Source organism: Petaurus breviceps, unplaced genomic scaffold (genome assembly GCF_028583685.1).
Source record: "Petaurus breviceps papuanus isolate PSGF00001 unplaced genomic scaffold, PetGlider_PUasm1.0 90591, whole genome shotgun sequence".
In the NCBI taxonomy this organism is placed as follows: Eukaryota; Metazoa; Chordata; class Mammalia; order Diprotodontia; family Petauridae; genus Petaurus; species Petaurus breviceps.
In genome coordinates this window covers 3221067-3226394 of record NW_027187280.1, presented here as the reverse complement: position 1 = coordinate 3226394, position 5328 = coordinate 3221067, and positions in this window count along the sequence as shown.

Genomic DNA, 5328 nt, shown 5'->3' with positions numbered 1-5328 from the left:
ATCTCCTGAACATCTCTATTGCTTTGAGGACCACCATCTTCCCAGAGATCCAAGATTGAAAACTCAGTGTCATCTCCAACTCCTCAGTCATACTTACCCGAATATCTAGTCTGTTGCCAATTTCTTATTTCCATATTCATATGTAGATAGATTATGATGTCACCAAAATTACATCACTACGTCTGACTGTGATTGATCAGACCAATATGAGTTTGGAAGGCTCTACCACAGGTCAGATGCAAATAGTCCATATATAGCTATACATGTATATTTGTGTATATATGTACCTGTATACATATATAGACATACACACATATGCATGGGTATAAATATAAACTCTTCACAATTTACTTCTTGGTGCAGGGATTGACCATTGCACTAGCCTGCTGGCTGGTCTCTCCACCATAAGTCTCTCCTCATTCCAGTCCAATCCATGTTCTACTTATCTGCCAAAATGATTTTCCTAAAACACACATCTGACCATGTTATCTCCCCCCAAGAAACTCCTGAGGTTCCCTGTTCCTTCTAGGATCAAATATAAAGTTCTCTGCTTGGCCTGAAAAGTCTTTCATAAACTAACCTCTTCCTACCTTTCCAGTTATCTAACACTACTCCCCATGACCTAGCATCACTGGTCTTCTCGCTTTTCCTCAAAGAAAGCACTTCCTTTACTGACTCTGTGCCTTTCCATTCCCTCCCATGCATAAAATGTTCTTCTTTCTCATCTTTACTTTCTGACTTCCCTGGCTTCCTTTAAGTTCTTCAAGCTCTTTCCTTAGCTCAAATCCCACCTTCATCAAGGGAACTTTCCCAATGATAATGATGTGACCTACCCACCTACCACCACCACCACCACCACCACCACCACCACCACCACCACCACTACACACAAATAGTGCTAGACCTTCTCTTTGAAATAAAATTCCATTTAAACTTTATGTATCTTGTATATACAAAGTTGTTTGCATTCTTTCTCCCAATTTGAATGATAACTCCTTGAAGGCAGATATTGTGGGAGTGTTTTCTTTTATTTTTAATATCACCAGTGCTTAGAATAAAGCCTGACACATAGTCAGGTCTTAATAAGTGCTTGCTGCCTTCTGTCCAAAGTATATAATAAATGTTGGAGCTTCAGGGTAATTCACATGGCTCTGGTTACTAGAGGAGGGGATATCATAAGATTTTACAGAACAAATGGAAAATAATATGTTCGTCCCCATTTTCTAGAAGACTCTGGAAGGTGCTAACCACAGTGGAGAGAATGCTGCCCATACATTAAAGCAGGATAGAAGTGAATGGAATTCAGTCATCCTACCTTAGCTAGGAGTTAGGGTCGGGGATACATAGAGGGGGCACAAGTCAAAGAAGGCTCACAATGGTCTACTTGGCCTTTTTGAGGGTCACTATAGAGCTCTAAAAGAACAGAGATAAATACATGTTGATTGATCCAAGGCATATGTCCCAAACAGTCTGACTCTTATATGTATCAGAGGCAGCAGCAGTCATGACTGCAGCAGAAGCAGGGCAGTCACAGTGGATAGAAGTCAAAAACTTAGAACAGTGGCAGAGAAGGGTGGTCAGCAGAAACAGAAGGCAACACTTGAGCCAATGAAAGATATAGTGGCAAATCCACTCAGCCATGAGTTCCTAGCTTCAATGGATGTGGATGTGGGGCAAAGCCCAGAAGAAGTGAGGTCCCTAGACAATATCAGGTTGTTATGAAAGGCAGAGACATCTAGGCAGGAGGTATTTTTTCAGCCATGTTACAAGGTAGATAGCACTGAGGATTTCACTGAGACCAAAATCCCTCTTGAATCTGGAATTTGAATTTTCCAGAAATGTATGGCCATCCCCCAGTAGTATCTGAGTATGTGGAAGATTGAAGAGCTGTAATTAGACATTTTTGCATGTGCAAAAGTGCCATAAACCATGTCTAAGGTAAGGCCAACACATGGGAAAAGGGGCAGGGGTAAAAAGTGATACATGAGGAGAAGAGGACAAGAACTACAAGGAAATGAGTTGAGGTCACTACTAGGCAAGGTGGGGTTGAGGTCACTTGAGCTCTTTTGTTCTGGTAGCTTTTATGTGATTACTCTTGCTATGCTAGGGGCTAAGCTCTGTTGTTTCTCTGCTTCTAAAGGCCTACAAATGCTTTCTGTACCCTCTGAATTTTATACCATCTAAATCTGGCCCTATTTTGGACATATACTAGCTTTGTGACCCTGGACAATTCTTAACCACTAAGAACTCTAGGCCATAGGATTCAAACTCAACTAGAAAGAGGGCTTCTAATCTGTACAAAAGGATCCCTGAGGGCTGCATATTAACTTAGTTTTAAAATGTAATTATTATCTATGTTTTAATAGATCTGTATTTATTTTGTTAAATATTTCCCAATTACATTTTAATGTGATTTGGAATGGGTGGCCTGTGACCTAGTCACATATTTGAGACCTCTGCTCTAAAAATAATAAGTTGGAGAAAATGTGCCAAACTACATGGGCTGAGGGAATTCTCGCCCGGAGTTTCCCATACTGACAAAATCATAGGTCCAGTTCATGTTCCCATCATCCCCTATCCTAAATCTAGTGTCCTGGTGAAAAGCTCCAGCCACCCCCACTCTAATCACACCTCTGAGAAAGCATACCCGTAAGAGTGCAGGCCAAGAATGATTCTATTCCTTTATTTATTTTGTTATCCTGTCTTGAGTAAACACTACTATTTGATTTCTAGTGACTGACTGATCAGTTAGTAAAATATGCACTGGATGGAGGCATGAGTTATCACTACCTCTAATTAAATCCTAATAGAGTTGTGATTCCTGAAGTGTGGGATAATGTTAAAACAGCAAGAAAATTTGGGAAGTAAGAAATAACTTACACCTGGAGAAGGAAAAAGCAGGGAAAGCTTTATAAAGGAGGTGGCATCTGAATTGGTCTTGAAGCAAAAAAGGACTTCAAAATGAATGGAGGTAGAAAAGGAGAAGAAGGGAAGATGGCATGAACCAAGCCAGAGGGATGAAAGAGGGCAGAATGAGAAGAGGGTACAAGAAGAGCATTAAATAAAGTCTGAGCAGCAGACTGGACTCAGACTTTGAAAGTCCTTGAAAGTCTGGAGTTTATACTTAATTTTGAAGGTAATAGGAAGTCAATAAAGGTTTGGTTTGTTGTGGTTGTTTTAGTAGAAGAGTGATGTGATGATAATGATGTATTATTCAGCAAATTACTCAGGCTGTGGAGGATGGATAGATTGGAGAAAGGATGGATGAAGAGAGGGAGACCAGAATAATCTAGCAACGAGAAGAGATGAGAACCTAAGCTGGGGAATGGGGCATCATCATTGGGAGTGAAAGGGAACTGGATGTAAACATATTGCAAGGTGGAGCACTTGATAGAGCACCAGCCCTGGAGACAGGAGGATCTGAGTTCAAATTTGGCCTCAGACACTTACTAGCTGTGTGACCCTGGGCAAGTCACTTAACCCCAATTGCCTCCCAAAAAAAGACATCTTGTAGAGATATTGAGGTCTGGTCCTAGAAACTGTGAATTAATCAGGTGAGACAAAAAAAAACAGTTAAAGATAACTCTAAATTGATAAGCCTGGAGTTCTGGGAAGATGGTAGTGCCATGAACTTAAATGGAGTAGTCCCTTTGCCTACGTCTTCATTGTTCTCATCTGTCAAATGAGAGGAATGGGCTAGCTGACCTCTAAGGTCCCCTCTAATTCTGAATTTCTAAACTTATGATGATAGTATGAAGGAAGAGGAGACTTAAGTGTAAGGAGTGGGGGTGGGAGAGACGGAAGGTGAAGGGCTCTCACTATCATACCCTTCTCACCAGCTTTCATAAATTCTGTCTGCCCATAGCCCACAGACAGACTGCCCTTCATATGGGTGGGTTTCTCCCTAATGGGTCACTCAACTGTACTAAGTGGGAAATCTATTGGAGTCTTTCAATCTGGTGTCATTTGATAAAGTGCCAATTCTGTGGGGTCTTTACAATACTCTCACCCTACCCCAATTCCCTAGAATGGTTCTTTGCTTGAATGCTAACCAGTCTCTGAAGAGAGTGCTCCTAACAATGGAAATGAAAATATATTCAGCAAGATATAGAGATACATATAAAGAACTCAATAAAGACTGTGTAAACAATCTCTTGATTCCAAGCCTATCTATTCTGGGTGAGTTAGGGAAGGGAGGTGGTGAATGTCTGGAGCAAGTCTTGTTAGGAGAAGTCCCTGGTTGAAAGCTAGGCCTGAATTATCACAAACAGATAGAGAATGAGTTTCTAAATCGGTCCGGATGCCAGCTCAGCATTTCTTAGTTACCACTGAGCTCCAGTGGTTCTTTCTGCCCAAGACAGTGCAAACTCAATCAGCTTTCATTGTTTACAGAAAAAATGACTTTACTTCTTTTCTTAAAAAGGTAAAACAAACCTTTTTTTCTTCATCTCTTCTGAAAGGTGACCCTGTAACAACCCATAGTGCAGGCAAAAGAGCAAAAGAGTCAGTCAAGAGAACTCTCTAGCATCCTATGGTGGAAAAAACAATGAACTCAGTCAAAGGAACAGAGTTCAAACACAGACACCCCCCACCTCCGTTTTTGTAAACCTTTGTGCTACCCGTATGACCAGAGGTCAATTCACCTCTCCGTGCTCAATTTCCTCACTTGCAAAAAGGAAAGAGTCGGACTACATGAACATTAAGGTCTCTTCCAGCTGTAAAACTATGAAGTTCTGCTTCTGCCTGAGTTTCCAAACCAGTTCAAGGTCTCTATGACTTTGAGCAAGTCACTTTCCTTGTCCTAAACTTGGTTACCTTCTCTGTAAAACAGGGAGTTGAATTAGGTATCTTAGAGCTCTAAATCCTGTGATTTAATCAATCAGCAAGTATTTCTTAAGCACCTACTGTGTGCCAGTCACTAAGTTCCAAACTAGATCCTCTTCCCAGATGCTAAATCATTTCCCCCACCAAATGGACCTTGTAAGAGAGTAATAGCACTCCTCTGTGCTATATATGAAAACTAACCTCCACCAGCAGCTGGTTTAGAAGAATGATGCTTCTGCACTTGAAAGGAAGGGCAGGCATAACTACAAGGAAAGCCAGCCTGTGATGACCCAGCCCTTGTTGGGGATAATAATCTGAAATGTTCATGAATTAGAGCCCCCCTCTCCATGCCAGTTGCCAGTTACATGGGATTTTCAAGGGCTATTTGGGCTGTTTCGCCTTGGATCTGGGGTCCACATGGCATGACTCATTATCGGCTATCATTGCCTGTTATCTGCAGAGGACTCTTGTTTAAATAAGGGAGAGTGGTGATGATAACTGATT